The 12,728-nt window shown below is 46.9% G+C and overlaps 1 protein-coding gene across 1 annotated transcript in view; it reads left to right on the top strand.

Annotated features, from left to right (window-relative positions):
• The window catches only part of raph1b (Ras association (RalGDS/AF-6) and pleckstrin homology domains 1b), a 35,002-nt gene that overhangs the window by 5,640 nt on the left and 16,634 nt on the right, over positions 1-12,728 (top strand). The window contains exon 2 of the mRNA XM_034551125.1: positions 4,488-4,576. The gene's annotated coding sequence lies outside the window, so the exon portion shown is untranslated. The remainder of the gene's footprint in view (positions 1-4,487; positions 4,577-12,728) is intronic.

Raw genomic sequence — 12,728 nt, 5'->3', positions numbered from 1 at the left:
TCTCGCCCCCCCCCCCCCCCCCCCCCCTCCGACTTTAACTACACTCCCTCCCATAATCATGAAAGCTACCCCGGCTCATGTCTGTTAGAAGTAGCTACACTACTTCGGCTCATGGTAAAACCTCTGGGACGGGGTACGAGGTGCGCGGCTGGAAAGCAGCCGGCCCCTTGTCATGACATCCCGAGGCGAAGAGCCACGAGGGTCGCCATACATCGCCGTGTCGCCGGGGAATCCACAACTGGGCTGACAGAAGACCTGCGAGAAAGAGGGTGCAAGATGTAACAGGAAAGATGGAGGAGAAGGAGAGCGAGGCTCATAAGAACAAATGAAATGTTCTTCAGTGATGTCATGTGAAATACGACCGCTTGGAAACACTGAGGTCATCCTTCGGTTCTCGCTGCCAAATCCTGGAAGTCACACTTTTTTTCACAAAGCTAGTGCTCCGCATTTACTTTACAGCATGAATTTGGCAGGCTGCTCCCTTTTTTTATTTATTTGTTTTAAAAAAAATTTTTTTATAACAGCAGGGTTCATGAAGGACACTGAAGAAGGAATCTGGAGTTTCAGTCAGTGACCTACAACGCAGAGAGAACCCAAGTGGCAGCAGCCGCGGTAGAAGCCGATTGACACATTTTCGCAAGAGAATCCCTTGACAGGCACTTAAACCTGCAGGCTTAATCTCACTGTGTGTGTGTGTGTGTGTGTGTGTGTGTGTGTGTGTGTGTGTCTTTTTCCAAATCTCATACCCTGGCAGCTCTTCGAGTGAGCCCGAGCCTCCATTGAGTCTCCGGATAAAGTTAGTGGCTGAGTAGCTTCACTAATCTCTCTCTCCGCTCCGCTGATCTTCACTCTCTAGTGATTCCTGATTATTCCGGCCCACGTGCCACGCGGGCATCCAGATCGGACTCTGGCTTTTGGCACCGTGATTGCCTTTGAGGCCCCCGGGGGATGATCACTGGCATATTTGGGGTCAGTCGCCCCGACCCTCACCCCTTCCACTGCTGCTGGTGATCCCCCTCTGGAGACTATTGGAATGAACCGCCGTGAACGACAAGTGAGATGATGAGGTCCGAGAGTTTCAGTGCACACAAAGGACTATTTTGGTCAAACAAAGGAGAAACGTGTACAAGTGTTGACTTAACGCGAGAGGCATTTGAACATGTAGCTCTGCATGTGTGTGTTACATTACCCATAAACCCCGCTGGCAGCCAGCCAGCCAGTGGGACCTCCATCATATCCCACTGGCCACCGTGGGAACATTCCTGACGCAGCATTATTCCATAATTCCCACCATGTGTGGTTTCTCGTTTCAGCTCCTTGTAATCGCAACCAGGCATCACCTTGTGCCAGCAGGGGAGGCAGAAGTAGCCTGTGATGATAGTGGAAGGTCGGTTTGAACAACAACCTTTACCGTGAGGTGAACGCAGGTTGTTTGTTTAGCCTCGCTACAAAGACTCGCTTATCATGTGACCAAGAGGCTCTTTGGCTCCTGTAGACGTTGAGTACACTCAATAAAACCTGAACTGAATAATCCGGTGTTCACCAGATGACGTCATGCTCAAAATTAGAATTTGAATTTGACAAGAGGTCAGGCACAGCGCCACGAAGCAAAGTTTCACGCCTCGCCTTGATCAATACTAATGCGCCTTCCCAGCGAGGATCGGCTTTGTGGCGAGCCCTCAATCAGCTGACTGATGGTTTCCCTCAATGCCCTTCCAGAGAATTGCTCAGGGTCACTGCTAAGGCCTTATCTTGTTCTGAGACCAGACTAAGATGCCGTTGGGTGTTTCTGATCGATACGTCGCTCTGGCTCCAGCCATTGTCGGACAGATCATTAGTGAATTAGGAGAGTGTATCTACTTAGTGTCGGGAATCCGAGGTCACCATCAGATTATAGGACTGAATGGTCTTTTTTACAATGTCGTAATGTATCACATTTGCAGATGTTAACTTGTAAGGCAACACAAGAATGAGTGGAATGCATCTTCAATCATTAATCTAGTCTCTGTGGTTTCTGTTTTTTGTTTTTTTTTGTGCAGGAAAAGTTAAAGATCAGACTTCCCTCTCTGCTTAGAAAATGGTTATTATAATCTTGAATTCTGAGTAGTTTTTATCATCTCACAACATGACATGTAAACCTCCATTTAATGCAATCCACCCCGACTACCATGCAGGACTTTGTGAGGAGATGTGTTGATTCAACTGTACAGTTGTTGATGTTGGACTGGATTGTATTCTACTGTAAATTATTCCATCCAAAGTGATTGTGAACCAAAATGGCCACAATAATGAGAATAATAATTTTAAAAATAATGGAATTGTCCTATTTAATATGCTGTTGTGCAAAAGCCTAAAGGGGAAAAAAAACCTAGGGCCTTACTTGTGTTTTTCTTATGGTGTTTATTGGATCATGACATATTCTTTCCATAACGTGAATCCTTGTGAATGAATGAGAATAAAATGAGGTCCTGTTGCTCTTTTAATGGGGCGACGGGCATAATATACACCGGTCTGTTGATGTGGTGCGTCATCCTGAGTAACAAAGACGTTGTACATTTACTTGTGCTGTGTGTCATATCTGCAGTTTTTTTTTTTAATGCCAGTTCGGGATCCGTCTGTCATGTGTTTTGTCTAAAATCCTGATTTTTAAACCAGTCCATCACGCTAAATTCCCATCACAAGAAGGACCTTTCACAGGGTAATTAGTGGAGGTCACATATTTAGGATTGGGCCACTCTGCACCAACGGTGCTTTTAGCTCTTACTCATTCAATGTACTTCCCCCGACAACAGTCCCGTCTTTCTTTTCCTGCTCTGACATCATCACCCCTGCTCGTACAGTGCCCTGCCCTCCTTCCCACTTCCTGCCCGGACAGGAAAGGAGCTGCCCCGAAGGATTGCTGTTGATGGGAAGGAGTGCGGGTGGACAAGGACACACCTGTGTCCACCACATTGGACCGTGTGTTTCCCCTTGGTCTGTTGTCGAAGTGGGGCACTGATCTCGGCCACATAAAGTCCATTGAAGCGAATTGTAGGTAGGGCAGTGATACACAGGGCACCCTTCTTGGGCTGTGTGTTTTCAAAGTGTCCAAGGAGTCGCCTCAGTATCCAGCAATGAGAGGCGATATTGTTTCCAGGGCATCTAGCTCTATATAGCTCAATGCACAGGCTTCATAAATAGGCTTCATCTTTTCCCTCTTTGATCACAAGTTGCTAACGTTTGTCTGTGCATGTGCCGCCGGCCGGCCTTTGTCCTCGGCATCGGAGCAGCTGCCCCCCCACCGGCCCCTGTGCTGTTGTGACTGGGGCGACTGTGTTCCCTGCAGCTGCACGGATCCGTGTGTCACTGCCACACCTGCTCAATGGCCTTGTGTTGACTGAGGGATATCACACGTTAACCGTGTGCAAGTGACACCACAGAGATGACGGGGGAGGGGGTGACCCGTAATCCGAGAAGGCATTTGTGTGTGTGTGTGTGTGTTTTTGACACACATGTATGGATGACGGGCACAGGCGAGCGCCAGAAGTCGGGACCACAGGTCCGTTTGCTGTGAAAACACACTCGTGCGCACTCTTCAAACCAAGAATAGGGGCCACATGCTGGGGCTGAACAACAGTTGGTGTGTAGAAAAAAAATTAAAAATGAAGGAACAGCTGAAGCCAGCGGGAAGCACTTCCCAGTAGGCATCCACAACATCAGCTGCCTCACGCACACACACACAGTAAACACACACTGTGGCCAAATCATAGCATTGAAACTCAGTATGTTAAAACCTACACCCAACAGGCTGCGTGACATTATCCTCTCCGGCCAGACTGTGATTCAGCATCCATTTGTTTTGGATAAAATAAGGTTCGGCTGTCATGAGTCGGCACTGATGAGCTGATGATTCGTTGAAATGTTTAGACGCCTGCTCAGCATGGTTGAGGCCATTGTTTTGAAGAGTTTTGACACGGTTTGTGGATTTCGGCTCGTGACTCGTGTTGAGAAATGATGAGCCTTTAGTGGTCGGCCTGCTCATTAAGTTGGCTGCGTGTGTGGGTCTGACGGGCTCCGTCGTGGAATATAGACAGCCTCCGCGTGGCTCAAATGTCACGTTCTTAATCCCTCGCAGTAATGACGCCAGCGGTTTATAGCGGAGGAAGAGCCGGCGCGCTTGATTGCTTTCAGAGCTCTGCGATAAGTGTCTCTCTGGCTGTGCGTGTCGTTTTTTGTCTGTGCCTAGTTAAGTCTCGCGCTCAAGCACACTCCAGAGTTAATCCCCTGCATTCTTGTGAGAGTGAAATCAGCCTGCCTTCCTCTAGCTGCCAGGTCTTTTTTCTCCCGCAGTGCAGCGAGAACAAACGATCTATAAGTTTGGATTCTCGCCATTCTCTAATGGCCCTGGATGGCGGGACCAACGCGTGGATTGTGTTTTTAGTCACAAAAATAGACACTTAATTGCATCTGATAGATTTTATTCTTTCTTTTTTTTGTCTCATTTCCAGAGGATAAAAGCCCCGACACAGAGTGGAGTGGAGTGGTGGTTTCGTTTGACCTTTAACCTCAGTAGGAAGGAGAGAAAGCCACTTCAGAGGTAAGAGTTCCTGTAACCTGGAGTGAGTTAATGGTGCCATTGCTACTTTCTGTGGGTAATAACGTCTGAGCAGAGGGGAAAAGGGAAAAGCAGTATTGACATTGCTGCCAGTAAGCTTTGCAATACTTATGCTTGAATGCCACAGAGACTTTTTTTTATTTTTTGACAAGCTGCTGCTGCTGCTGCAGCAAGCTACCAGGGAAGTTATATTTAAGGTGGTCACAAATGCTGGTTCTATCGCAGCCCCTCTGACAGGCGTCATGTGCTCAAAGCAGCTATCGTCTGTCGTCTCACTGCCACAGTTGACAGGGTGGATTTGTGTGTTTGTTGTAAAAAGAGGTAAATCCAGAGCGGGAGCCCCCCCCCCCCCCCCCCCCCCCACACACCCCACACCTTTTTTAAAAACCTTCGTCAGAGTGCCTTGTAAATCAAAGCCAAATGAAAGAGTAGTCGAGCCGCTGAGGATCTTGTCTGGGGAGAGTCTTCGCTGCCGAAGGAGATAATTCTTGACTAAAGTGGAACCATGTGAGGTCGACTGGCTGCGGTCGGCTGCACGGAGCTGCTCCCTTACAGTGAGCCTTTATTCTCTCACTATCACAGATCTGCGTTGAATTTGCAACTCGGAGGCTCAGTGTTTCCACTTATATTCACACAAGGGATGGCAACCGAGTCATTTTCTAGAGTGCAGTCCTGGCTGTGTGACTCCGGCAATATCAAAATTCACACATGACCGCACACGTCAGCACCTAGGTTTTAATTTTAATTATCTACTGTTAATATTTATGCCGTTCCGTCACATTTGATGCCAAGAATTTGACCCTCGACTCACAAATCAGAAATCGGAAAAAGAAAAGTGCATCATAACTGATGGGGAGCTGATGAACAGAATCAAAACCTCTCGACAAATGAAATGGCTTACTGGGTGGCATTTCACATGATATTGAGTTCATTGTTATTTAGGAAAACGAGCCAATTCCAATGTTCTGCAGGTCTGGTTGGGGTGGTGTATATTTTATTGACCAGTATCCAAGGAGTAAAAGATGAATCTACCCTTTTCTGATTAATACCAGGCATGACTTCCATATTGTGATGGGGGAATGAATACAGTTTTCTTATCCATTGATTGTCAGTTGGAAAATGCACATCTGGACTAAGTATTTAAACGTGTATACCGGCGATGTGTAAAAATAAAAGCCCTGCTGTGCGGCTGTGGAAGCAAGCCGGCTTTTAAACTGGGACCCCGGCAGCGGTGACGGAGCCTGAGGTTGAGAGGAGGAAGCCAGCACCCCTGGACTTTAACTGTTCCAGGAAGTCGGGATGCTCATGTGTCAGAGAGGTTTATGATCGTGTGTGTGTGTGTGTCTGTGTGTCTGTGTGTGTGTGTCGGTGTCATGCGGGGCGGTGCATGCTGACTTTGACGCTCAGCTGTCGATATTATTCAACGTGCACATGCGGCTAATGTGCCATCGTTCTTTACGCAATGCGGTTGTCACGGCAACCGTTTCATTCATGCACCGGGCAGTCTTGCAGACAGGCCGTCCTTGAAACGATCTCCCCCGGCTGTTACTGAAAACATACAAGTTGTAACCACTAAGTCCTTTTGGAAAATATAAAGAAACCCACTCCGAAATCTAAAAAATGGCAATATTGGCACGGCAGGAGTGCTGGAGGTGGCGTAGGCGGGTGTCTGTTATGATGAGAAACACAAACCACCACTTGGGACAGTTGCTTTGAATTCAGATAACAAGAAGCTGTTCATCAGTAGCCAATCAGGGGCCAGCTGCAGGGGTTATGGGGCGAGCAGAAGGGGGAGATGGGGAAACGTAGTACGCGAACAGAGTAAGACATTCCCAGCTGCTCGTGGCATGTGTGCAGGCGTCCGTGCATTTCTCTCTGCCTTGAGGTGCAGCATGCTGGCGTTTTGCAGTATGAATGTGTTGTTCAGATGAAATATCCCTCCGCGTGTGTGTGTGTTTTGGGGCATGTGTGCTACTAGTGTGCTTTGTATTCCCTAACAGGTGGCAGATGTAAACCTCCTGTTCTGCTCAAGCAAGCAACTAAAGTATGATGGAAGCTGTTGGCCTCGTAATTATTTTATTTATCTACAGTAGATGAGAGGGCTATGAAAACTCATTTGGAGTTTTATATATATAATATATATTTACTGCTGGGAAGTACAGAACGAACTTAGTGCAATAATACTAAATAATTCAAGGTCCCTACTGGTTTTCCAACATACTTTGAAAACAGGTATTTAACCACATTGCATGTGGTATTTAAAAGGTCTCAAGTTGAACTATATGTGAACCTTGCAGAAACCCTGCAACCATGTTATCCGGTGCCCCATATACCACCACAACCCATTTATCTAAATCAGTTACTGCAGGTTCTTACTGTCTTACATTTGGCGTTACTAAATAATAACACAAGAAAACACCAAGTTGGAGATTGACTTCCCAGCATTGCAGCTCTTTCTACCCGTGTGCTTCACACAAGGAGTGCCTGCTTTTAATGTCTGGCTACTTTCTTTTTTGTCTTTTAAAACTGTGCAAGCCCTCTGCAGCAGACCACCTGAACCCCCCTCTGTATGTATGCGTGTGCACATATGTAGGTGTGTGGATGTAACCCAATCTCTCGAGGGCAGGGACAAGACTATTGATTTCACATTTGGACCGCTGCCCCGGAGGGAAGCAGGGAGGCTGACCTCGGTCAGTGTGTTTGTGTGCAAAGGCGACTGTCCGAAACGGGGACACAGAGACACAAAAAAAAGACAAGAAAAGATGCAGGTGTACACTTGTACGGATGTGTGTGTCAGTTATTGCATGAAGATCCAGCCCGAGCTCACGCTGAAGCCTTCTGGAAGCTGCGTGTCTGTCTGAGTAGCGGGTCGACGCAGAGATGTGCACGAGTGTTGCCATGGCGCTGGCTGCTCGAATAGATGCGGGGCAGCTGGAGGCTTGGCTCGCTCAGGTGCCGCCCACCAGTGTGACCATGCATTTTCACACTTCCTTCGTCTCAGTTTTGCCTGCTCTCTCTCTTTCTCTTTCTGTCTCTCTATTTCTCTTTCTCTTTCTCTTTCTCTCTCTCTCTCTCTTTCTGTGTGTGTGTGTGTGTGTGTGTGTGTGTGTGTGTGTGTGTGTGTGTGTGTGTGTGTGTGTGTGTGTGTGTGTGTGTGTGTGTGTGTGTGTGTGTGTGTGTGTGTGTGTGTGTGTGTGTGTGTGTGTGTGTGTGTGTGTGTGTGTGTGTGTGTGTGTGTGTAACTTCCTCCTGTCCGTCGTGCTTGACTAATGACACTGAAGTAGTTGTTTTGGCCATCAGGGTTTCCCCTTTATTCACGATCTAATAGCCGGCTCCCTCTCTCCATTATTGTACCTATTCATCATCCCCTCCATCACCCTCCCCCGCGCCTCCCCCCTGGCCTATTACTCATCTTGTCTCTCTTTCCCCATCACTCCTTCCCCTCTTTTATGTTTGCCTTTCGGATTTTATAGGACTGAATTGTCTCCACGACGACACACCCCCCTCATTCTGTATGATCCTCTCTCTAATTAAAACCTCCAATCTCCTTGTCAAGCACGCGCCTGATCCTTTAACCTTTTTAAGGCTGCATCCACCCAACATGTCTCATCCATCGGATGGATGTTATGTCATCATGGGTCACTACGGGTCAATGGAAAGTAAAGACCACACCCTTTGGACAGTAGCCGACTAGCCGCTCCCTCGTTCAAAGAGTTATTTTACTGGCACATGCTTGCTGGCTCCAGCTTTCCACCACATTTTCTCTTTTTACTTAACATAACGTGTGTTTGACCCGGTGACATTTGTTTTTGGGGCCTCCTTTGCTCCTCTCCTGGTGTAACATCTGTGCCTGAAGGGAGTGGACCAAGGGATGGAGGAGTATGCAATTAACCACAGACTGCGCCTGGAAATAACCATTACTGCATGCGCGCACATTTACAATGAGAACACTTCATGTGTCTCATCGGCGCGGAAACATTTTTGATAGCAGCAATAAATGCTTTCTTCTGGCTGTCTAGACACACACACAACACACACACACACACGCACGCACGCAACACGCACTCGAAAGTATGTGTTGCCATTTAAACGGTTTCACTGTGACACAGGATGTCTTTACGATACCTCGACACTCCAGTGCGCGCGTGTTTTATGGCTGTATTTTATGGCTATGATGACAATCAGACACATGTATGTGTGAGAGGTGATTCACGGTCTCAGGCTGGAAGCCCCCCCCCGCTCGCACCAGATGATTGGTTCTCTCGAGAATGGGAAGAGGTTTAATTCATATGCTTTTGTTTTACGTTGGGATATTTAGGAAAATGTTACATTATGTAGTTTATGTTCAGTTTAACGGTTTTCAAATCCGCTGCAGAACATCTCGGCTCGCATTTGCTGGATTTAAACCAGGAAGTTAGTCACCGAGGTATTTCCATGGAAATATTTGTTCTTGTATTTACATATCTTTTATACACAACCGCACTGGGACTTACAGCAGCGTTGTTATTTAAAGATATTGTGTAGCTAGGTTGTGCCGGTTTAGTTTCTCATTAAAAAATGGCCCTTCAAACGTGCATAATCACACCGCTTTTCCTCATAATCACGCTCGCCGTTTCTCAGACACATTTCCTCCAGCCACATTTAGAGCACTGTGTGTGTGTGTGTGTGTGTGTGTGTGGGGGGGGGGGGGCACGGGTTTGCTAAATGTTTTACTTTACTACGTCTGCGTCTTGGCCCCGTGGACTCGTCTCGGTGTGAACGTTTGTCCCCCTCCCCTTTCTTCTCAAGTTTGGCTTGCTTTCGTGCGATTATATGATGTGTTGAGAATATTTTTAGAATGAAGGTTTCAGACATTTGCCTCAAGTTATTTCTGTACAGATAATTTGAGAGGAAAAAGCCGTGAGGACACGGTGGCTTTGGACATTTTTGTGTAATTCCGTTTATTTATTTGTTATGAGAGCCAAAGGGCTCTGTTTCATTAACCTCCACAGTCCTCATTCCATCAAAAGTAGTCTGTTTAGAAGTGCTGGGTGGAAACAGGCACTCGGTCGTCATCGCAGCAGGAGTATCTGGCCACAATAGTGTTGACACAGCTTCGGTCATGTTGCACACAGCAGCCCTATTTCCTGCGTGATTGAAATATGAAAGGCTTTTATTTGTCACTTAAATGTCGGAGGCAAATCATCGTTGGGATGGGAACAGAGCAGGTGCTGCTGAAACAGGCGGTGAATGGCTTTGGCATTATAGTAGGGACCTGTTTTTTTTCTTTTCTTTTTAGATTGTATGGATTAAATTAGTGGTTTCACAAAAAGTAATTATATTTGGTCCAATAAACAGGATTTGAAGACGCAGAGAATGTCAATTTGGCTGTTTCCATGCATTACCAATGCCCTCAACTGGGATAAATACATGAGATACTTTTATTAAACGGAAGAAAAGGTATTAAGCAATGGACAGAGCACCCAAAGACGTCACTAGTACTCCTCAAGCTAGTGACTCGTATTAAGTATAACCTCAGCTGACCTATGATGTCATGTTGCACTCTGCCTGTCACACCCAAATACTGTTTCTTTCTCTCTTTCTCTCCTTCTTTCTGGGTCTTGTTTTTGGGTCGTGGGTTGCACTTTTGGCTCATAGCGACAACGTCCAGGGCCCCCAACTGGACGCTTTTCTTTGTGGGAAGTTTGTATAGTCTTTGGGTGCTCCAAACTTGCCAGTTTGAAACCTAAAGCCTAATTCTTATGAACATTCAGAGGGATCCCAGTTGTCTCAGAGTTGGCCGTTAGTAGTTGGGGGTAGGAACTATTGAAAAACTCCTCTTTGTTCACCGACTTACCATCTAGTCTTCATACCGCTCCCTTTTCCAATCCTCTTGACACTCTGATATGAGCAACTTAGTCTAAAGATAGACATGTCCTCCTCTTCCAGCTCTTCATCCTCCTCAGCACCGAATGCTTTGCTGCTCCTTCTCTGAGATTTAGAGCGATCCGATTCCCCAGAACACACTTTTTATCTTCCCTTCATTCCTCATCTGTTGGTGCTGCAGCATCAGCGGGAACTGCAAGTGTTTTACCCAGAAGAGGAACAAGGCTGCAGAGGGAGACTCCACTTGGCAGACCATTTGACCTTTTAACCTTTCACCCTGGACCTCGGAGCCACCCAACCCTCACAGGACACAGATGAGTGCTGGTCTTGCTCAGACGAGGGAGAGGGGCCGTGCAGTGTCAGGGAGGGAAAAGGCCAATGTTGTTTGTTTTGTGATGATGCCTCGAGGACACACACACACACACACACACACACACAGCTTCCTCCCATCTCTCTCTCAGGCCATGCTCCATAAGCTTAAAAGCAGGACCTCAGGTGGTAATTCACTTAAACCTGCAGCATCGTCCGCAACTGAGGCGATGATTCCATTAGACTGACAGCTGCAGAGCTATTTTCAAAGTGCTCTTTGTTTTTGAGTGTGTGCATCATTTTTATTCTTTGCAAGCACATTGATTATGTACCTACAGCACGTGTATATTTATGTGTGTGCAAATATGTGTGTTTTGAACCATTGTGACGCCCCGCAGGCTTATTGCTGTTTAAACACAGCTGTGTCCTGCCTCATTTCTTGCTCGCGCATTTACATATGAAAGTATTGGCAAATGCGATGCAAGCTCATTTGATTTGAGCCATTTCCTCTTCCTGTCTGCCTCGAGCCAGCCATGATGTCACGCCTCAACGCGAGGACACTCAACTCTTTTCCTACCGACGATTCTTTGGTGGTGATATGGATCCATGTCAATTAAATGATGGCGAACTGCACTTTTTGTTATTTTTCTGGTAAACTACAACGTCGTCCTGAAGGAAGCTGTCCCCTCCGGTCCCCAATAAGTGGCACAGATAAACTGAAGGACAGCTGGGGTTTCCTGCCAAGCAACAGGCCATGAGGGAAATTAGGAATTCTGCACATCCTGGCCATTTCCTGTTCTCACTCCCACACACATTCATGAGTGCATGGATATCATTTTACCCCCCACACCTCACACAGACAGACAGACACACACACACACACTTGGTGGACTTGTTGTTGTTGACATACTCCATCTTTCACGACAAGATGACAAGTCCATGTGTGTTTGATATGCGCGCCAAAACAGGAAACTATCCATCGTCAACACTGTATGCACACACACACATACACACATTGCAGGGGCAGCTGTAGCGACACTAAGGCTGGGGCGGGATGGGCGACTGGGGGAGTATATTTTTGTTCAAGCACTGCATACAGTGACTTAAGGAAGCAGAACACGTGTGCAGTCTGGAATGCGACCGCTTCTGAAACAAGCGCCCCTCGACTCCTTCTGTGTGTGTGTGTGTGTGTGTGTTTGCGTTCAGCTGACCGATTTGCTGTTGCTATCATATTCCTGTTTGCTTTGCCAAACGCAGCCGGTTTCATTGCCTCTCACCCACTGCCTGTTTTTATTACCTGCTTATATCGCCTCCTAACAACAGAGCATGACTTTCTAATTGCTCTTGAGCACTCTGTGGAACCACAAAGGGTTAGACATGCACAGAAAACACACACGTCCATTAAGCCGAACACACACTCATTTTGCTGCATCAAACGCGGGGTCATCAGAGGGGTTAATCCCGCTTTGGTGCGGTCCCCACTGGTGACTGACACCATACAGCATTGTTAGCAGGAGGGGATGACGCCCCCTGAAAACATCAATGGTGTTACCTGGGAATATTCCATCTGATTGCACAGTATTAGGGGGAACTGGACTGTACCAAGACGGGAGGGGGCTCTGCTCTCTTCAGGGGACGAGTACCTCGTCAGGTCTGATTTAGTTTGACTATGCAGGCATCCCATTCGTGACTCTTCCTCTGTTCGACAACGCTTTCCTTCCACATGAATGTACGCTGGCATTCATGTGTTTTTTTTTTTTTCACCCCGCAGGTTAGGTAATATCAGATTATTTAAACAGTTTGACGGCCCAGTTGACCTAGAAATGATATGAAGGCAGGGGGAGGGACATCAGCAGTTATTGATGCTACATATTAAACACTGTAGAAGGGATACATGTCTGCACTGTTTCTGAGGTCTTATCTGCTATTCTGTGTTTCCTTGATTGTCGTGTTTTGATTT

Source organism: Cyclopterus lumpus, chromosome 2 (genome assembly GCF_009769545.1).
Source record: "Cyclopterus lumpus isolate fCycLum1 chromosome 2, fCycLum1.pri, whole genome shotgun sequence".
NCBI lineage: Eukaryota > Metazoa > Chordata > Actinopteri > Perciformes > Cyclopteridae > Cyclopterus > Cyclopterus lumpus.
The sequence above is the reverse complement of the archived record's forward strand: the minus strand, read 5'-3'. Positions and strand labels throughout refer to the sequence as shown.